The sequence below is a fragment of the Chiloscyllium plagiosum genome, unplaced genomic scaffold (assembly GCF_037043375.1).
Source record: "Chiloscyllium plagiosum isolate Xiang-an unplaced genomic scaffold, Cpla_swu_hap1 HiC_scaffold_3, whole genome shotgun sequence".
Taxonomy (NCBI): Eukaryota; Metazoa; Chordata; class Chondrichthyes; order Orectolobiformes; family Hemiscylliidae; genus Chiloscyllium; species Chiloscyllium plagiosum.
The window spans coordinates 72,019,698-72,042,636 of record NW_028270141.1 but is presented as its reverse complement, the minus strand read 5'-3'; the positions used below and the strand labels follow the sequence as shown (position 1 = coordinate 72,042,636).

The window sequence follows — 22,939 nt, the reverse complement described above, 5'->3', positions numbered from 1 at the left end:
ATCTGAATGTTGTGCTAGACTGCTTCAGTCTCCACTGAGAAACTGCCCGACTCTTTCATGTCATCCTTCGGGACGATTTCCTTATAACAACAAGAATGAAGAAACATTCAACTGAAAATTAGGATTGGAGAACATGCCACTAATTTGAGGGCTTTATAGTGACTGGGTGAAAAAAACCTTTCCTAACATGCTTTTGGATCTGTAGCTTCATTGAGATGTTAGCGAGGTGGTGAGATTGTAGAGTTTGAACCATCCCCTCAGATGTTATTTGTATGTTGTGTGATCACCATCAGGGGCTGAATTTATTACCCAGACATGGTCATTATGGGAATATGATTTGCTGGACCATTTTAGAGGGCAAATATAAATCAACCACGTTGTTTGAAAGGAGTCACACATAGGGCGGTTTGGATAAGGTCACAGGTTTATTTTGCTTAAAGACATTATGAACTACTTGGGTTTTTACATGAATCTGATAGCTTCATGGTCACTGTTAGTGAAAAAAGAATTCTGTTAATTTCCAGCTTTTTTCTAGAATGGCTTAAATTTCTCAAGCTTCTGTGGTTGGAGTTATTTGCAAAGCAAATTATTGACAAATTATTAGTAGTAGATCTACTTTGCCTCCGTACCATCGAATGTTGACATGGCACTAATCCATAGACACAACACTTGAACATGTCTAAGACATTGTTTTTCCTTTCAGTGCACATCATTTCTTCAAACTTACCTTCGCGTGCATCCTCAGTCTTGAGAACTTATTATACATTTTCCCCACACCAAAGGGTGGGAGGACTATATTCACTCAATGCACACTATGCAGTGGTTATCTTCTGTTTCAATAATTGGCCAGACTTACTGACTTTTGTTTTTGTTTTCTTGAGTTTCATCTCTTTCGAGTTTCCCGACTATCTTCTTTCATCTCTGTCATGCACCTGGAGCAGTCAAACTGTTAAGCTTCCAGACAGGAGGACTGAACTGGTTTCCCTTCTCTATTCCCTTTGTTGCGACAAGGTTACTTTAAAGAAAGGATCTCTTCGCTTGTGGATACACTTCTCTCAGATCACATGAACTTCTGTTTAAAAGGAACCAATAAAACCAGGTTCACTTAAATAAACAAAGAAAGTGAGTTTATTCATTTCTAAACACGAGAAGAATAAATAACGCAAAACACATACACATAAAAATAAGACATGAGTTTAAAAAGAAAGAAGTTTTAAAAAAAGAAAAAGTCTCCAAATTATTCCCGAAAAGCAGATAGTTGAAAATTTCCACTGTTGCAGTAGAGGTTACCGATAGTGTTGACATTGGTTAGTTTTAGAATCATAGTTTTGCAGATTGTTTGAGATTCTAATTCCATTTGACTGATCCATTGTATTCTAGAATATTCATAATGAGAGAGGGTCCAATTTCCTTTTGTCTGTTTTGCAGTAGTTGGAGTAAGAGACGGTATTTTTACCTGCAACATGGGGTGATTAGGGGATAGTTTTTCGACTGTGTCTGTCACAGTATACTATTGTTCAAACCTAGGCTGATACACGTGAGAACGTTCAGTTCCCCCCAGCACACTTCAGTCAAGGTGAAACTGGCTTTTTAACTCCGTCCTTGTGTTTTCCTCAAAGAGGTAAAAACTCACCATGGTGTCTGCCATTGTGACCCCGAATCTTCAGGTGACTTGTCATTAAACATGGGGTCATGAGCTCTAGTCATGTTTGTAGTCACAAGAGATGAAGTCCACTCTGTTTTGACTTACCTCTTCCCCCTTTAAAGGACAGTTGCTTGAAGTTCTCTTTGTACCGTCGGTGTGACATTCTGTGGGGGTCTCTCTCTTCAGAGAGCCACTTATCTGCAGCCCTTTAAAAAGATCACAATTTGTAATTGCACTTAAAAACAAGTCCACACTACTTTGGTATTCTGACTATAGTTGTGACAATATCAATGTGGTTCTCAACACCTACCGCTTCTGCTTTGGAAGAAGTTAATGGAACATGTGGGGACATGGTGCAAACAGCCATATTTAGGCATTTATGTTGCTTTGCTGGGAATTCTGCTGAATTTCAATTGGAGAAACCATACTGAGCCAGAGAGTCAGAAACAGACCCTTCAGTCCAACTACTCCACACTGACCATGTTCCTAATCTCAACTTGTCCCACTTCCCTGTGTTTGGCCCATATTCCTCCAAACCTTTCCTCTGTGATACAGATGTGCAGAGGAGATTAGGAGGAGTATCCATTCGCAGGAGATTGCCTGAGCAAGGAGTGAGCAAGAACTTTGTTTTTTGACAGTAGGGAAAATTATCCTTTGTTTACACGAAGCCCTGTCATCAGTTTTCAATGTTATATATTTGAATACAGTAATGTTTTATTTTGCTGTTTTAACATTGGTTTGTATATGTAAGTCAAATGTGCTTATTTTTATTGCCTTAAATATATGAAGAAGAGTACAGTCGTCCTTGGAAAGAAAAGAAACAAAACATTCAGGAAGTAGAACAGAATGTACTGAACTATTCCCAGAGGGGTACGATTTACTTTAGTCTCTTGGCTGACCCATTGCATCTGTGTAGTAAGCCCTGCTGCACGTTGATTAGTGTTTGTAAAAATTGGGCTTATTTTTTGATTTTGTGAATGAATTAATTGTATTTTTAATTTTGTGACAACTTGTATTCAAATATGTGTTAACTTTTGTGAGAAGGATGGACATGATGAGCACTTGGAAATGAAGATTGAATTAAGATAAGATAGAAGAAAACAAATAAAATATGATTTAACCTGCAGTGAAAGAATGTTCTGATGTGCACTAATGTAAAAAATGTTGTTGCAATGAAGTAGATAATTGGCTGAGCTCAACAAACTTGCCAGTTTGAATATGATGTTTAAGCTGCACATCTACTGAGCCATTGGCATTAAACATGGCTCCTCTGAAATTATCTTTGTGACTTAATTTACTAGTAAATGACAAGTGACTTCATTTTAATTCTTCACCCATTACCACACTTCCTGTTTATTTTTCATGACTTTTTGAATTAGAAATATGTGTTCCATTGTTAATGAAGTTTTTCCACTTTGGGTTTCACAAAATGTCCACTCGGACAATAAGAAAATAAATCATTTTTAAAGTTGCGGTGCAGCTCAACTGTTGCTGCTGACCCTAAAGCTCCCAGTGGCTAGTCTCCACGGAACTCAGTCTGCTTCCAGGCAGCATGCATCAGAGAGACAGGTCACCAACAGTTAAGTGTAAGATATGTTTTGTAGTATTTGCAGCATATCCTGTGGGAGTAGCCACATCATGGAATCAACACAATTGAAATGAAGAAATATTTTAAGACAGTGCAACGTTTTAAGAAAATGGGAATTAAACCAGAAATTAAACAACAAACAGGTTTCTGGCTGTTTGAGTGAACATATCAGACCAAAATATTTGTTTCGTTCGCGGGTCAGTTCTAAGAAGAGTAATATTCCATTCAGAAATTTATTTCTGCTTCTCTCCAAACATGCTTCTGAACCTATTGGGTATTTCCAGGCACTTTCTGTGTTTTTTTCCAGTTTGTTGCTTTTATTTTAGGGCTCATCTCAGTTCTGACAGGATTTATCGTTATTTCAGAGCTGTAATCATTTTCCTTTTTAGGGGCACATGAACTGTGCTTCCATGTATCTTCTTGCATTAACGGAATGGCTGGAGTGATTCCCAGGATCTTTGGGGCTTATGCCCATTGGTGCATGTAGAATCTCTGTACAGCATGTGACCCAAAGGTATAAAAGTCTCAGACTCCATCCTAACCAGGACTAACTGAGGCATGAGATGCTGTTTGTAACTAAACAGCTTAATATTAACTCAGACGAGTCTGGAAACCAGAAGCTATAATAAAGGTCTGTTGAATATTTTAGGACCATTTCAAGTGCTTACGTTACAGGAACTAATACAATCACTGCCAGATACAAAGACCTGCTTGCAGGCAAAGCCAATGCCATGGTGGGAGATCAGTGGTTAATCCTGTGTGAAATAGTAGCCTTTTCTTGGTGAAGGTTGTGTTCTTTCCTAATGGGACTTTGGTCAGCAACTAACACAATGAAATAGTTTCTGTTGCACATGCTCAGCAGCTATTTTGGAGTAAAGATTTGCCCCACATCCATTGACTGAATCGTCTTCCCTCCTGTGACTCTGAAGGTTTCCTTTGCCAGCTAATACTCTAAGATAAAGACACGTATGTAGACAGTATTGACCCAGCCCTTTAGTACCTTGCCTGCTTTTTCACTATTTTAATTTTGTGCTCTTTACTTTATTTTTCGGATTTTACTGTCCCATTTCTAATCCCCCTTCCCCACCACACCCTGTACCCCAGGTACTTCCCATTTCATTCCTCCAAGATTCCAATCCCAATGTTTACCCTCCCTTGGATTTCTCTTCTACTCCTCCATATCCTCACTCCCAATTCACCTTTCTCCCCTATCATAAAGCACCCTTGCCAATTATATAAACTAGACTGTTGCACGTCATCTTTAAACAACAGTGAACTGGGTACCATGAGATTGTCAAGACTCAACCTTGAAAGCAGGACATAAAGTCAAAGCATTTTAATATAAAAGAATATTCACGGTACGCAATGGTAATACAAATCAAACTTGGCCACAGGCCCAAAACAGCCCAACCCACCATTGCTGTGCCGCTGTCTCTGGATCTCAACTGATCATTAGAAAATTGAAATTTCTGCTCCCACCTAATGAATCATCTCGCCTGTCACAATTCTTGCTGTTAGAGTCCCCATCAAATACCACCTGTAAATTGCTGTGCATTCATGAGCATGTCTTAAATACTCATTATTGTGATTAAGACATGAGCATTCCTCTTCAAGGTGTACTGCATACCAACTCTAAGATAATACCTCACTCCTGTCTGGTTTCTAGAAAGGGGAGAAAGTGAGGTCTGCAGATGCTGGAGATCAAAGTTGAAACTTTATTGCTGGAACAGCACAGCAGGTCAGGCAGCATCTAGGGAACAGGAGATTCGACGTTTCGGGCACAGGCCCTTCTTCAGGAATGAGCAGAGAGTGTTCAGCAGGAGAAGATAAAAGGTAGGGAGGAGGGACTTGGAGGAGGTGCGTTGGAAATGTGATAGGTGGAAAGAGGTCAAGGTGAGGGTGATAGGTCGGAGTAGGATGGAGGCGGAGAGGTCAAGAAGAAGACTGCAGGTCAGGAAGGCGGTGCCGGGCTGGAGGGATTCGGTTGAGACAAGGTGGGGGGAGGGGGGATGAAGAAACTGGTGAAGTCCAAGTTCATCCCCTGTGGTTGGAGGGTTCCCAGTCGGAAGATAAGACGCTCCTCCTCCGACCGTCGCGTTGTTGTGGTTTGGCGGTGGATGAGTCCAATGACCTGCATATCCTCGGTGGAGTGGGAGGGGGAGTTAATGGTCATCTTAGTTTCACTTCCTCTTTCATTCTTTCACACATTGATCATTTTATAAGTTTGTCCCCCTTACAACAGCTTGTTCCTTTTATCTAACTAAGTTCATAGACCTTTATCAAGGTGAGATGGCATCAATAATCAATTGATGCATCTGTTTAAAATCTGCAGTGGCACTTCCTAGTGATTAACAATTATTGCAATGGATGCGACTTAATGTTGTTCAAAATGTATTAATTTCCTTTTAACATAAGAACCATATCTAACTGGACAGTAACTGTTATTATCCATTACAAGTTAACACTCAAAATAACCACAGAAACAAGACCATTCTAAAGCGCACTGAAATGTGACCTGTGTAAAAGCCTTTGTACCTCAAAAGAGTTTCCTCATTTGTCTTCTGATTAGCAACCATAAACTGTGTCTCTTCTCTTCAGAAGGCTGGACAGAATAGATGAAGGGATGATGTTTCCCCTGGCTGGGGAACAGAGACCAGAATGAGGAAAACAGTCTCAGGAGAGGTCTTGTTTATGCAGTTGGCAATCTTGGACTCAGTTGAAGAGAAATGTCTTCACTCAGAGGGTGGTGAAACTATGGAATTCTCTACCACCATTGAAGCCAAGTCCCTGAATATACTTAAGAAAGAAATAGATTTCAAGAGGCTAAACATGTTAAGGATATGAGGAGGGATTGAGAGTATGGTGGGGTTGTTTGAATGGTGTGTTCCTGAATCTGTTTTCCATATTTCTATGTTACAATGTTCATTTCAGTTAGAAAATAGCAATCAAACCATGAACATTAATTATGATCTAGATATGGATATATTCCCTATGGAAGTTATTAAACAACTAACCATAATGTCGGAATATAATTTAATTTCTCACCTTGAGCCAAATGGCTTAAAAGGCCCTTAGTATTTAAGGGCAGATTCTTGCATGTATCTAAGTGATGTGAGCGAAGGCAGAATTGGTCTTGTGAGGCCAGTCTTGATATTGGAAGCATCTCATGCCATCTTTCATGGCAGCAGAGACACTTATTAGAATTGATTATGAAAACTCACGATGCATAATGGTTATGTGGAACCACATAGAAGGGCATCAGCAATGAGAGGGGTATGGGCTGTTGACAGTGACCACCGCTGAGGACTCCACAGGCAGAATGCAGATTAGCAGTGTGGACATCAGTAAGCTGTAATGTCGGGGCTCAGGGAAAAGTTGAAGGCAGTAATGGGTCTCCACGTATGGGGGGAGGTGGGCTGTAGTGATTGTAATGAGGGCAGCCAGGCAACAATAGAATATGAGCCCCCTGATTCGGGCTGGTAGCCTGATCCAGTCAGGGAGCCCTGGCTGACAGATATAAATAGGAGTGTCAGTCATCCTGTTCACTCTGAGAGATGGCTGTGAGGAAGCTAGACCAGTGTCAAGAACTATGCACATGTAAATGAAGGGTGATTTGGTGAAGGGATACTGGCCTCTGTGGAGTTATTTCACTGGCTGTTAGGGTAATAGGTAATGGGGACCTTGGGAGTGGGTTCCTTGTGAGCAAGTGGATCTGATGCTGATAATGCACAGTGCAGGTTGCATTCCCACTATTACTTTCCAATCTCTAGTTGTAAAGTGCTATGAGAAAATGGCTGGGACATGGGGACCTAAACAGCTAGAAAACTAATAAGATACATCAAATGCTTCATTGACAAAGCATCTCAGTTAAAAAAAAAACAAGCTGAGTAGCGATTCTTAAGCATAGTAAGTACCGTTTCGGTTGTCAGCCCACTTTATGCCTGCATTGGAGTCTGGAGGATGCCTTGCATTAAGAGCTTTGTACCTCCTCATCTGGTTTTCTCGGGCTATCTAATGAATTTATTTGTGTTTTTCACATCAGCAAAATCCAGGAAACTAAGAAAGGATTTCCCTGGTGATATATTACCTTGGATGGAGTGAATATTTTAAATATTACTGAGCAGTTACATAATTGCTTTAATCATTGTAGATGGTCTGTTCTGTGACCACAATTTTGGTTAATTATATTTGTGCCCAGTGAATATGTGCTGACGTTAATGTAAAATTGGCATTTCTTTTGGAATTTTATAAATTTTATTTTATTTTTCACAAAACCAACTTTCTGGACAAATTAAGATGTTATGAATATATATTGGACAATGTAAATTTTAAAACTCCTTTATAGCTACACATCTGAAATCAAATCCAGGTGATTTCCAGTCCTTGTCTGTACATTAGTTTATACAGTAATCAATTTCCTGTGCTGAATGCCTTCAAACAGCACTCATATCATAATTGTCCATTTATGTATGGGATGGGGGGGGAGGATGAACTTGACATAATGTAAGAGTTTTGTTTATTTAGATGGACATGGGATCTAATTCCATTGGGTATACTTGATTATATTAACTAAGGCTGATACATTAGTGCAGTACATAGTTGGTCTGTTCTACTTGATCTAATATTACTGGATAGAAAGGGGGGAGGCACAAGTGACAAGGGGGAGTAGCATTTTCGATAAGGGATAACATTATGCCTGTACTTACGGAGGATATTCCTCGGAATACGTCCAGGGAAAGTATTTGAGTGGAACTCAGAAATAAGAAAAGGATGATCATCTTATTGGGATTTTACTATAGGTCCCCCAATAGTCAGCAGGAAATTGAGAAACAAATTTGTAAGGAGATCTCAGTCATCTGTAGGAATAGTAGGGTGGTAATGGTAGAGAGTTTTAACTTTCTAAACACAGACTGAGACTGCCATAGTGTTAAGGGAGGGGAATTTTTAAGTGTGTACAAGAAAATTTTCTGATTCAGTATATGGATGTACCTACTAGAGAAGGTGCAAAACTTGACCTACTCTTGGGAAATAAGGCAGGGCAGGTGACTGAGGGGTTAGTGGGGGAGCACTTTGATTGCTGTGCCCCTTGCTCAGATATTTGGATCATTGATATCTGCAGGTGAGATGCCGGAAGACGGGAGGTTGGCTAACTTGGTGCCACCATTTAAGAAAGGTGGTAAGGAAAAGCCAGAGAACAATAGGGACTGATATGGTGTTGGAGGGAATCCAGAGGGGCAGGATTTACATATATTTGGAAAGGCAAGGAGTGACTAGGGATAGTCAACATGGCTTTGTGTGTGGGAAGTGGTGGCTGACTAACTTAATTGAATTGTTTGAAGAAGAAACAAAGAGGATTGATGAGGGCAGAGTGGTGGATGTGATCAATATGGATTTCAGTAAGAAATTCAACAAGGTTCCTCATGCTAGACTGGTTAGTAAAGATAAGAGTGTGGTGCTGGAAAAGCACAGCAGGTCAGGTAGCATCTGAAGAGCAGGAGAATCAACATTTTGGGGATGAGCCCGTCATCAGGAACATCGATTCTCCTGCTCCTTGGATGCTGTCTGACCTGCTGTGCTTTTCCAGCACCACACTCTCAACTCTGCAGTCCTCACTTTCTCCTGGTTAGCAAGGTTAGATCACATGCAATACAGAGACAGCTAGCCATTTGGATACAGAACTAGCTTGAAGGTAGAAGATAGAGGGTTGTGGTGAAGAGTTGCTTTTCAGACTAGAGGCCTGTGACCAGTGGTGTGTCACAAGGATGGTTGTTGGCTCCACTGCTTTATGTCATTTATATAAATGATTTGGATGTGAACGTAGGAGGTATAGTTAGTAAGTTGGCAGACAACACCAAAATTAGAGGTGTAATGGACAATGGAGAAGGTTACATCAGAGTACAATGTGATCTTGATCAGGTGGGCCAATGGGCCAATGGATCGAGGAGTTGTAGATGGAGTTTAATTTAGATAAATGTGGGGTGCTGCGTTTTGAAAAGCCAATCAGGTCAAGGCTTGTACACTTAATGGTTGGTCTTGTGGTGTGTTGCTGAACAAAGGGACCTTGAAGTGCAAGTTTATAGCTCCTTGAAAGTGGAGTCGCAGGTAGATTGGATAGTGAAGGAGGCATTTAGTATGTTTTCCTTTATTGGTCAGAGCATTGAGTATAGGAGTGGGAGGTCATGTTGGGGCTGTACAGGACATTGCTTAGGCCATTTTCACAATATTGTGTGCAATTCTGGTCCCCCTCCTATCTGAAGGATGTTATGAAACCTGAAAAGGTTCAGAAAAGATTTACAAGAATGTTGCCAGGATTGAAGGGTTTGAACTATAGGGAGAGGCTGAATAAGCTGGGGCTGTTTTCCCTGGAGAATTGGAAGCTGAAGAGTGACCTTATAAAAGTTTATAAAATCATGAGGGGCATGGATAGGGTAAATAGACAAGGACTTTTCCCTGGCTTAGGGGAGTCCAGAACTAGAGACCATAGATTTAGGGTGAGAGGGGAAAGACATAAAAGAGACCTAAGGGGCAACTTTTTCACGCAGAGGGTATGGAATGAGCACTAGAGGAAGTGGTGGAGGATGGTACAATTACAGCATTTAAAAGGCATCTAGATGGGTATATGAATAGGAAGCGTTTAGAGGGATATTGGCCAAATGGGATGAGATTAGTTTAGGATATGTGGTCAACATGGACGAGTTAGACCGAAGGGTCTGTTTCTTTGCTGTACATCTCTTTGACTCAACGACTCTAAATTCTGGCAGTCATTCCTGCTGCCATCTCACTTTCTTGATGTACTTTATCTCTCCCTGATATTGACCGCGTCTCCCCATGCTCTGCATGCTAATACATAATATATGACCCTGCTGGTTTTATCTGTGTAATGAATGAAATAATGGCTGTAGATTTATTCAGCAATAAGCAAGAACTTACTTTTATGCAGCAATTACCAAATCCATTGTATGAATCAAAACCCTTGGCATAATGAGTGCAGATCTGCTAATGCAGTTTGAAGCATTTGACAAGGTTTAACTGAGCTATTAAGTATGACAAAAAAAAATTAGTTTATTGCCAAGTGACACCAGATCTAATTATAAGGTCATGGCCAATGTGATATGAATGTTACACTTTTTTCTCAACATGTTTACCTCTCTTATTATAATAAAGTTTTGTTTTAATAAAGAAGTTCACTGGAGTTCAAATTATCCTTTAAAATCTTCACATCATGGATATCATAGGAAAATTCAATTTGTTCATGAAGATAAGTGTTATCTTCTCTGCTAGATTATCTTTCCTGTGCGCTGTGCACACAATGTTTAACACTCAGAAGGTAAGGCTGGCATTTTTAGCCAAATAATTTTATGTTGCACCTTTCCTTACTGGGCTGGAATGTTAGGAGACAAACAAACCACCTGCTTGGCTTGGAGATCTCATTATTGTATGGGAAGCATGCCTTATAAAGTAAAATACATGGTTCAAATTACTCACAACTATGGTGCAATTTGCAAAGTTCACAATTACTGAACAGTGTTACAGGCTGACTTAAATTATTAATGGAGCCTTGACTTGAGGATCCCCCTAAATATCCCGAGCATGTTGAAACAATAGGGATAAGCTTGTTCAAATGGTACCTCAGGCCTCTTTGGCAGCATTCATATGAGCACAGGAGAAATGCTGACTGACATTAGTCTGTTTGTCTTGTTGAACTAGCCATATACATACTCTGGTTATAAGAGCAGATCTGAAGCTAGACATACTGGGACAGGTTACTAACTTCCTTACTTCCCAAGATCTGTCCACAAGCTACAAATCACAAGATCAGAGTGCAATGGCATATGCTAATAACAGAACCTCCAGCAGGGGCTGGTGATGGTGAGTGAGGGCAATTCAGGTAGTTGTGCTGGGTTCTGTAACAGCAGGTGGCAACAGTGAGGGAGGTACTGAACAGGGAAGTTGGAGCAATCAAACAGATCCTCTCTGGAAGAAAGGTTGTTTTGGTGGAAAAAGGCCTTATGAGTTGAAGAGTCAGGCCCACAAAGGATTTCCTCAACCCGAGATATAAACCACAGGGGTAATGCCATGTTGAGCATTATTTTCCCTTCATCATTGTAATGAACTGATGCCAGGAGAAGAAAGATTCATTGCTTTGCGACCTTTGGGCCATGTGTTCAAATTTCATGTTACAATCTTCAATGCCTGGATTAACACAATTCTAACCACCCTTCAGAAGCTCAGCACCCTCGATCTGGTGTCACTTGGCAATAAACTAATTTTTTTTTGTCATACTTAATAGCTCAGTTAAACCTTGTCAAATGCTTCAAACTGCATTAGCAGATCTGCACTCATTATTCCAAGGGTTTTAATTCATACAATGGATTTGGGCAGAAAGTGCTGATATTGTGTGTCCACATGGGTTTCATCCGGGTGCTCTGGTTTCCTCCTACAGTCCAAAAATGTGCAGGTTAGGTGGATTGGCCATGCTAAATAGCCCATTGTGTCCAGGGATGTATTCCCAAGATAACTTAAGGTTTTATAAAATAAGGTGTCATCTCAGCTCAGCAAAATGACCAAGCAGAGGCTGATTGCCAAGTTCGGTACCCATGGGAATGGCCTCAACCCGGATCTTGGGTTCATGTTACATTACAGGTGACCTCCCTACACACACACACACACACTCTTACAGATCATCTCTCATACACATGCTTTCTCTCAGACACCCCCCCCCCCCCACATTTATACTTACGTGCACACCCTCTCTCAAGCATATAGTCCGTCACACTTGTGAACACATGCAAACACACACTCACACACACTCTCCATCACATGCGCGCACACACGCACACATCTAAGTCTTTGGGGTGGATTTGCATTTGCAGATTTGTATTTGCAGATAGATTCTATTTTGTTCAAAAAGCACATAATCTGTAGACAGTCATTCCAAATGACATTTTATAAATTCCTACTTTGGAAATAGAACCAATCTGACTCAAAGTTGGAATACAGACAGACTCTAACCTCACACCTTTAAGGCATTGTCTGAGCTGAGATGTCACTTTTTTTGAAAGACGTTCTGGAATTTAAATATTAATGAATCGAAACCTGCATACCCATTCTAAGTGATTAAAGACTCAACAGCAATCTAGGTTGGTTCAATACATTGCATCAGTTGTATAATACATTGATGTTTTACTATAAATTCTGTGTCCTATGATCCTGTCTCACTAGCTACCTGACGAAGGAGCAGCGCTCCGAAAGCTGTACTTCCAAATAAATCTTTTGGACTATAACCTGGTGTTGTGTGATTTTTAACTTTGCCTTTTGGGCATAAGAGTAATTTGAGAGATGATGTCAGGTAAGTCTGACACTGGGTGGGGATGAGAGGTGAGTCATAGGCTGGATGAGGATGGGGAGGGGGTATAGTTAATCAGTTGCGTGGAGCTGAGCTTGTTTGGGTCTGGCCAACCATCTACCTCAGTTACTTTAAGTTGTATTGAAGACTTTAATCCTGGTTTAGACACTGACTGTGACATCAAAAAACAAGATATATTTGCACAAATGACCACCAAAGCAACTGGATTCAAAGTGAAATTTGTATGTGGATAAATCTTCTGTGCAGCAGGAGTTTCCTGTGACCTTTTACTTATCCCAAATCACAGGACTGTCTGGAACTCATTGTCAACGGAAACACTAAATTACTGCATAAACCAAAATTATAACCTAATGACTCACAGTCAGATATCCATGTCAAAATTAACGTAACATCATTACTGACTGTAGACAGATATAATCTTAAAACATGTTAATAGGTTTCGAGATGATATCGACATAATGTAGTGGATTTTAACAACCCCTCACTGACATTCTCAGATGAGTTTTCCTCCTCCCACAAAGTATAATTTATTTTTGATGCCTTCATTAGCTTAATAAAAGATATATTAGAGGGTATTGGTTTTCCACCTCTTCCCATTTGATAATCTTTTAATTTGTTAGTTCAAGTTGAGTATGCTGGATGCATTATTTCATCATCCATATGATGCATCCTAAAGGGGATACTAATTTGACTTACATCAAGTATTGCGGACATCTCATTTGGTGGATTGACAAATATATCTGAGTCTGTTATTATGAATCTAAAATCACAAATTAGTCCAAGTTTTGATTTAAACATAATCAGCTACAATTTTCAGTATTAGAGAAAAAATAGACTTGAGTCTAAGCTTTGAAATATCCTCTCACAAATTTTGTCACAATGAACAAAACTTAGTCAATGTGAGACAACTTTACATGCCCTTTCTAGATAGTGTTTAGCACATAATCTGTACAATAACTGTTTAGGTAGCACAGTGGCACTGAAGCATTTATGTTGATTTTCCACTGCACATTAATGTTCCTGCACCAATAACTCTACCCTTTGCATCACAACCTGAACTTCAGTCATTTTGACATTATTCTGGATCTTACCTTTAATTGCCTCAAGGGTCAGATTTTGCTGAGGGAGTACAGGCTCTCATCTTCCATTTGTTCGACTTTTGAAACCTTTGCTCACAAATCTGCTGAATGTGCAAGCTGACGAAGAACTTCTTAAGAATTTTTTAAAATTTAAATTTTCATATTTTTAAAATCTCCTTGAAATATTCAAAGCATAAGGTAGGATTTTTTTGGATGGTGGGGTTTCCGAAGGAGGGCCTTCCCCCTTACTTAAAACTAACTGCACAGATAAGACTGTTGGCTACACACTCTGCATGGATCACCCCTTGCTGTGGGTAAAATAGCAATATCCATAGGTATTCATGAGTCACTTGAGAACCCCAATCGGCCCAACAATGGGCAGATAGCCTGCTGCACCTGTGGCCCTGAGTAAAATGGGAGATGGGTCAGCATGGCAGGCAATCCATGCACTGTATGATACGAGATACACCACCTCTAAACACAAAAATGGGGATCTGTAAAATTTCGCTTCAGAAGAAAAGAGGCTGCATATGTATAACAGAATTTTCAGTGCCAAGAATTAAGTTGATTGGCAGTAATTAACAAATATTGCATTCTTTAAAGGGTAGTTATGGCACGATGACTAACCTTAAGTATCTGTGATGTGATCAGTTCCTGACTATCTCTCAAATTCAACAGCTTTATGATATTCAGTTGTGATGTAGACAGTGAAATACTATTCAGCAAAGTTTAGATATTTATACTTATTCATGTATCTGCACCTTGACTGAGGTTGATGGACCATTTATGCATAAGTAATACAAGTTATCAATTTGACAACAAACCTTCTGCCATTGAGTGATGTGATTTAAATGCATGCGAATCAGTGGCACTGCAGTTCTGAGTTTCCAGATCTTAAGTTTACGAATTTCTTGGTGTAAGTTAGCCTGTGAATGATCAGTATCAGAACCACATGGTGTATCCATGGAATGGTTCATGAGTTCTGAAACTACATTACTCTTTCATCCCCCTTTTGGTTTTTCAAATTTTCCGATTTAAAAATTACCTGCTACACTTTAGTTTCAGATATGATTGAAGATTAGTTTGTTATGCAGGTATTGCTGAAAATTACATTTGGAACAAGTGATATAGGTATTAACTAAAACATAGGTACAAACATTAAAAACAATAATAGATACAAGATTTATAAATATGAGGATATGGTCAGGCTGTTATGATTACAGACCTGACTTGATTGAAGGTTTCTCCTTCCAAGTTGAAGGTGTTGGAAACTTCAGTGCAACTGCAGCAGCTGCAATGGCTTCAGTCCTTGTTTAGTTGGACTGGACTAAACCAATTCCAGGAGAGACTGGAGGATCATTTGGTTAGGTTTTCTCAACTACAGGTTGTGGTCCTCAGTGGCCTAGTTTGGTACAGCAGTCCTTTAACTGGTCTGCCTCCTTTATTTGACAACTATCTTTCTCATTGTGTCTCTCTGAATGCTCCTGGAATTTTGACAAAATGGTATCTTATGGCCTGTCTTAGCAAAATGCTGCTGTATTAACTTCAATGAATCATTGTTCCACAAAACAAGGTCAGTTATGCCAGTATTCCATGTGATGTTCTTCCAGTGTCTGGTTCTTTTAAACATTTTGAATTCTCAAGGAAATCCAGTGCGGTAGTAGACAATTCAGTCCTTCAAGTGGACTCTGCCATTTAATATAATCATTGCTGATCTGATCCACTTTCCTGCCACCTCCCCATGTCCCTTTATCCTGCTTTTCATCAAAAACATATCTATTTCTCTCTCGAATCCATTGATTCTGCCTCATTTGCACTTTGTGTTCACCTATCCCTACTTCACCATCGTCCCTCCCTTTATCTGCAGCTTTCCTCATACCCATCCCCAGTCCTAAAGAAGGGTTACGTCTGAAATGTTGACTTCTCCACAGATTTACAACCCTCTGAGAGAAGTAGCTTCTCCTTGTCTCAGTTTTGAATCTACCTTCTCTCATTTTGTATCTTTGACCTCTTGTTTGAGACTATCGCGCCAGGGGTACATCTGTTTGGTTTTCATCTTATCAATCCCATTTAGCATCTTATATGCCTTACTCATATCACTCTTCATTCTTCTGAACTCCAGCAAGTACAAGCCCAAACTATTCAACTGCTCCTTGTACAATAGATCTTTCATCCATGGAATCAATCGGGTGAACCTCTTCTGAATTGCTTCTCCTGCCATCACATCCTTCCTCATGTAAGGAGACCAAAACCAGACACAATACTCCAGGTGTGGTCTCACACTTTAAAAGGATTTTTATGTTGTCCAAGGATTAATTGGACTTTAAATGTCTCCTTTCTGATTGATATTGAGATACTACATCAGTCTCTTGGCTTTTAATTAGAGTCATAAAGTCATAGAGATGTGCAGCATGGAAACAGACCCTTCGGTCCAACCTGTCCATGCTGACCAGATATTCCAACCCAATCTAGTCCCACCTGCCAGCACCCGGCCCATATCCCTCCAAACCCTTCCTATTCATATACCCATCCAAATGCCTCTTAAATGTTGCAATTGTACCAGCCTCCACCACTGTATCTGGCAGCTCATTCCATACACGTACCACCCTCTGCGTGAAAAGGTTGCCCCTTAGGTCTCTTTTATATCTTTCCCCTCTCACCGTAAACCTATGCCCTCTAGTTCTGCATTCCCTGACCCCAGGGAAAAGACTTTGCCTATTTACCCTAACCATGCCCCTCATAATTTTGTAAATCTCTATAAGGTCACCCCCTCAGCCTCCGATGCTCCAGGGAAAACAGCCCCAGGCTATTCAGCCTCTCCCTATAGCTCAAATCCTCCAACCCTGACAACATCCTTGTAAATCTTTTCTGAACCCTTTCAAGTTTCACAACATCTTTCCGATAGGAAGGAGACCAGAATTGCAGGCAATATTCCAACAGTGGCCTAACCAATGTCCGGTACAGCCGCAACATGACCTCCCAACTCCTGTACTCAATTCTCTGACCAATAAAAAAATGCATACCAAACGCCTTCTTCACTATCCTATCTACCTGCGACTCCACTTTCAAGGAGCTATGAACCTACACTCCAAGGTGTCAACAAAAGCAGTCATGTGACTTTTGAAATCGTCTGGAGGATTCAGAGTCCATTTTAAAACAGAATATTTTGCATAATTGTAATAAATATATTGTAGCCATACCACAAGGATGCCACAAACTTCTGAAAGAGATCTCTCTGAACCTGGAGAATGGACATGTATCACTTGTAATCTTTGCAGCTGACAACATTTTTTTTACCATCACTTTCCTTTCTCCCGTTCTGTCCATGTGGGTGTAGGCTAAAGACAGGTTGAAGATGACTAGGGATCACACTCATAACTTTCACAAAATTAAATCTAGGTTAGATGTCAGGAGATGGTTCTTTTCCTTGAGTATAGTCACCTCTAGCAGTGGACATTGATAGATTGAATTTCTTTAAACGAGAGCTATCTGTAGTTTGGATGAACATCGCCTCTTGCCAAAGGTAGGTAACTTCAGGAAATGCAGGGCAAAGCAATTTCCTAGGCTATCTTCAGCTACCCTGATGGGTCCAAGTAGACTTTTCAAATTTTGTATAGTGGGTTTTGCCCCTGAGTTTTAGCTTTTGCTTACTTTTCTCAAGGGTTCTCAGATGTGAGTGAGGTTGGAGAAAATATATATTATTGCAATTGTGTGGATTAGAATACATGTGCCAGAGATCTTTTATCTGTTGCTCTCACAATTGTAATGAAGGCAATCGTAATACATCTTATTTAAGGTTTTTGCAAGGATTTGTAACTTGTGGATGTGGTTGTTGGTTTGCTTGCTGAGCTGGTGAGTTGACATGCAAACATTTTGTCACCATGCTTGGTAACATCATCAGTGCGAATTCTGTGAAGCATTGTTGTTATTCTCTGCTTGATATTGACTTTCTAGCTGCTTTCACACCATAGTTAGAAAGCAGAATCATTTATACATTGAAAAAGTTCAAACAGGCTGGGCACATAACCAAGACAGATTACCCCAGAATTAAACCAGAAGGTTTCAAAACCCTGGCTTTTAAGGACTCCCCAAGGTGCAAAACCAGATACCCGCTCCAGACCCATAGTTTCCCTACTGAACAGATTGACACACAAACTGGCCAAGGAACGACAACTGAGACTGAAACACATGCTGCACTACTGGATGAACCAGAAGTGCTGACCTGCAACAACACGATCAGCAAGGTCTATATGCTCAAACTACCAGACTTATGCTTCACCACTCACTTCGTCTTTAACGGCTAAGTATATCAACAAATCAATGACACACCCATAGGATCACCCATCTCAGGACTCACATTGGAAGCAGTCATGCACAGCCCTTCCCCAGATCAAGCCAAAGCTGTTAAACCGATACATGGACACATTTGTCCCCATCAAACACACTAAATTAGAGGTAATGCACTACCTCATCAACAACATATTCACCAGTATCAAATTCATCAGAGACGAGGAGAACAACAATCAAATCCCATTCCTAGATGTCATGGGAATTCCTAACCAAAGTATATAGGAAGGCTACCCACACGGACCAAATCCTTGACTACAACAGCAAACACCCAACGTCCACAAACAAAGCTGTGTCAGGACACTATTTAAATGAGCCATAATGCACTGCAACACACCAGAACTATGCAAAAATGCAGAAGAATGCTTACACAAGGTCTTCACAACAACGGATACCCCAACAGCTTTGTCCCCCGATGACTATCAGACAGACAACACCAAGAGAACACTGTACGATCTAATACACTGGTCTCCCTACCCTATATTAAGAAAATGACAACCAGACTCCTATGACCACTTGGAATCATGGTAGCACATCAATCCACAACCACACCAGGCCAAGTAATCACAAGGACGAAAGACCCCATACTCACAACACGCACAACCAACATAATACACAAAATCCCGAGTAATGACTGCCATAAACACTATATCTGAAGAAAACTAGCAATCTGGATACATGAACACCAACTAGCAACAAAATGGCGTGACCAACTCTTTCTCATCTCAGTGCAGCCAAGGAGGGCCATCAATTTGACTGGGACAATGAAACTGTCCTAAGAGACGCTAACCAGAGACATGCACGGGAATTCCCAGAGGCCTGGTTTTCAACCCGGAATGCTATGAAGAAGCATGTAGAAATAGATTCCACATACAAACTACTGCAGAGAAAAGAAACAGAAATGATTCAACCCACCTTAACAGACTGAATCATATAAATTTCAAGCAGGGTAGAACAACAATGCTGCACAGAGGTTGCACTGATGATGTTAGCTGGCATGTTGATAAAGCATTTGCATGACAACCCACCAGCATGGTGAGCAAACCAACAAACTATATATCTCATATAATATTGCAGTGCGGTGTTAGAACTGATTGGAACACATTAACTAAATTAATACCAAATTTGCTAAAGAGCTAGTTGAACAGAATTCCTGATTTTTTTGAAACTTTCCTGATGGCTTTGTGAGTAACTGTACTGTTCTGTGGCTGGGAGATTCATTAAAAGACAAGTCTCAGATTCAGTCTCTGTTTGGAGCTCAGTTAGCTGACCTCAGTCGGGGCAGGACTTGAAGCACTGCTGTCGGCTTCAAGATCTCTGGCTATGAAAGAAAATCAGCTGGGTTTCTAATATCATGACGAGTCATGTTTGAAAAAAAAATGATTAAGTTATCCAGTGAAATTGACATTCAGTGGCAAAAATGTAACATTTAAGCAAGGTAACTTGGTTGAGATTCAGTGTTGCCAACACCACTCAATGTATCTAAGGGAATCTATAATATCAGAGAGAAGCAGAGAAATGTGTTGTGGTGAGAAGTTTCAGTAAACTGCAGTTCCTAAAATCTAAAGGATCCAAGCTCCCCTTAAACCAAACTTCAAAGTTAAAAACTCATTTAAATTCATGAGTAGATCAATACCTCCCAGTATTCTCTTTTGGGGTGTCAATAACTTTCTTCAGATTTCCTATATAGTACAATTAGTGATATTTTGAAAGTTACTTATTCCTGTTTTTTTTTGCATTCTCGTAGTATGGGTCTTGCTGACATACCTAGTGCCTGTCTTCAGAAGGGGCTGTATGGAATATACTGATAGATGGCGAAGCCATTATTTAATACCAAGACAGAGATTTGATTTGTTTTCTTGCTAACTATTTGTCAGCATGGAATATATACCGGTCAGGATGTTATTTTGTAAATTGGCCTCCTCTGATGATGATTCCAAACATACTGATGAACTTATTTGATGAATTTACTCATGAGGGTCTAATTAGATAGGCTTGGCAATATGAACATTTTAGTCCACAGGGGCTTTGCCTTCATGCAGTTGCTAAGGCAGGATTCAGTTCCATTTATATTCTATTGTGTTTGGACATCAAAGAACAAATGCAGGTTGAAGGGTGTATGGAGTCAGTATATATTTTTAAATTTGCATTGCTTCACAAAAATAAATAGAAACATTTAAGTACATATTGAAATTTCACCTTGATCACTGCTAAGACTAATAGTTCATCCTACTAACTAATTCCATCACATACATCAGACTGTAACTGTGATGCTTTCCCTATAAATCTGTGTTTTATGACCACATTAGTACCACATTAACAGCATGCCTTGTGGAATTGAATTAATAAACACGACTTCTATATCTATCACGTCTAGTAGTAAGTCTCAATGTGTAATTTTTATAAGTTCTATTTCAGCTGCAGAGCTAAAATATTTATACTAGCTTGAAGTTGAATTAAATTAAATAGAGTCCTAATTTTCTGGAGGTTGCCCATTTGGGGAGAGGTGCTAGAACTAGTGATGGAATAGTTGAACTTTATTTCCAAGCATCAAAGAACTAGTGAGAAAATAATCTGAGACCTGACATATGAATAATTATTGTGACAATAGTGTACAGGAGGAGAAATGCTTGCATATTTGAGTATAAGACTAATGTGTTATATATTATGACCAACTGAGTTTTACAGCCGTTAGACAGGGTAGGCATAGAATTGGGCAGCAAGGTACTGGCATAGTGTCTGTTTCCTGCTTTCCCTGCCCAACCCTGCAGGTATTTTACCTGTGACAGAGGAGATGTTGGTTGTCTGCTTGGAGCCAGTTAAGGCCCTTAAGTGCCCAAATAATATTCACATAAGGACCTCTTCCCACTGTTGCCTGTTTTGGGGAAAGCCATGTGATATATCCAGGCAGCTATGCATTGGCAGCCTTGTTGTTGGCCGCAAATGCTTTCTCCTTCTGCAATTTCTCCAGCCCTTCCAAACTGATGTTCCCAGCAACCCAACCTCCTCATCAGAGCTCATCAACCCAGTTCTAGCTAAACATTGGGCAAATCTCAATGCCTGAGCTCCACAGGTCTCCTCTTCAGAACAGTTTGCAGTAAGAGAATTGGCCATTTCTCATGATTAGTCAAAGGTCTGATGTCTGTTAAATGGGTTTGAATGAGCTCCAAACTTTTATGTCAGTGGGGAGCCCATCCAAGTGTAGAATTGGATCCAAAGATCTGGGCACTAACTTGGTTTTAAAATTTGTTATGATGTGGAGCTGCTCGTGTTGGACTGGGGTGGACAAGGTCAGAAGTCACATGACACCAGGTTATAGTCCAATAGGACTATATGAGGGAAGCACCCTTCACTTCACCTAACGAAAGAGCAGCGCTCTGAAAGCTTATGACTTCAAATAAACTTTTGGACTATAACCTGGTGTCTTGTGACTTCTGACCTTAAAATCTGTTAGTTTGAGATAAGGGGTTTTTTCCCTCCAGTTTCTGCTCAAACCTGTTTGCCAACCACAGATCTAATAATCTGATCTGAACAAGCACATTTGGACAGCATTTGGACAATGATTATTTATAAAAATTCTTTTTAAAAATCTCTGTATATGTGTAAGCATAGTATAATGCACAGTTTTACTAATACAACTGAATGTTGGTTTATTACCTGAAATAGTCATTTGTCTCATCCATTACCTGTTAGTAACTTGATTTAAAAAAAAGGAAATGATTTTTAAAGTTAAATTGTTTTTAGATACACTGGTATTCAAGAAAGAAAGAGATGTACCCAAGTGTATTACTGCGTGGGTTCAATTCCTGTAATGGCTGAAGGCCCTACTTTCTCAACCTTGCCTGAGGCATGGTGATCCTCAAGTTCATCTCTGTCTCTAACGACAGAACAGCTTATGGTTCTCTGGGCCTGTGCTGACTTTTACTTTCATTTGATAAGGTGAAGCATGAATTTTAAAGGGCATATTTTAGAATCTCTTGACCTTAATGGAAAAGACCTTGGTGATGATAAATCTTTACTGGGAACAATCTGTAGAAGCAAAAGTTAGGAACGCTTTAAGTGATTTGTGTGAAGATTTATAGACGGGTAAGACAGGAGTGTATTTTCTTTCAACAATTATTTATATCGTGAAAATATACCTGTGGAGATTGAATGATTTCTGGGATTATTAGTTGGAGTCTACAATCTTAATATAAAATTGACCAATGATGCATTGCTTATTGCTGATTCTGAAGAGAAACTGAAAGATTTTGAATAGTGAGTGAAAGTGAGAAGCAAGGACTGAGCACCAGTTGTAAGAAAACAAATTGTCTCATAGTCCAAAAAGGAAATTAGGCAGACAGATCCCGTTACCTCGGGACTGAAAGTGTGATCAAAAATTAAGACAAAAGTCTGGAATGGCCAAAAACACATTTTCAAAAAATTATGACAGTCAGCAAAGTGATTTGCAGCATTAAGCTTGCAGCATTGTGGTGTTTTGAGGCGAGTAAGGAAGCTGCCTTAGACAAGTCACATTACCAATGAAGATGCATTCATAAATCTGGGACCAAAAGAACTTGCTGACCAATATCAGGAAGAGAAAGTTGGAATTTCTTTGGCATGTAGTAATAACTTATGATTTAGTAAGTCTGATGCTAATGGTAATAATCCGTGGTAAAAGATGGTTAGCAAAGAAGGACCTTTTTTAAAGAATCTTTCAGTCCCGCAAAATGTACCAGCAATAGAAATGATCCCCTCATCGAGAGGAAGTTAACATCAAGGTCCAGGGTCGTCAACATCCTCTTGGTATTATTACCTGACAGCATGTGTTAGATTAATGTGTAACAGTCAGTTTCTCAGGTAATAAAACCTGATTGAAAGCTTTTAAAATGTAATGAATGGGGTCCTTGCACCAAAATTAATTTTAAGAGCCT

General features: G+C 39.9%; 1 protein-coding gene and 1 long non-coding RNA gene across 6 annotated transcripts in view; one reads left to right on the top strand and one right to left on the bottom strand.

Moving 5' to 3' along the window:
* lama2 (laminin, alpha 2) overlaps positions 1–22,939 on the top strand; it is a 385,009-nt gene that overhangs the window by 61,804 nt on the left and 300,266 nt on the right. The window lies entirely within an intron of this gene.
* Positions 176–2,093, bottom strand: LOC148150602 (uncharacterized). The gene is made up of 3 exons (XR_015751833.1): positions 1,956–2,093; positions 1,751–1,851; positions 176–1,072 (listed from the first exon to the last, which is right to left on the bottom strand). It is a non-coding gene; the product is annotated as an uncharacterized LOC148150602 (long non-coding RNA).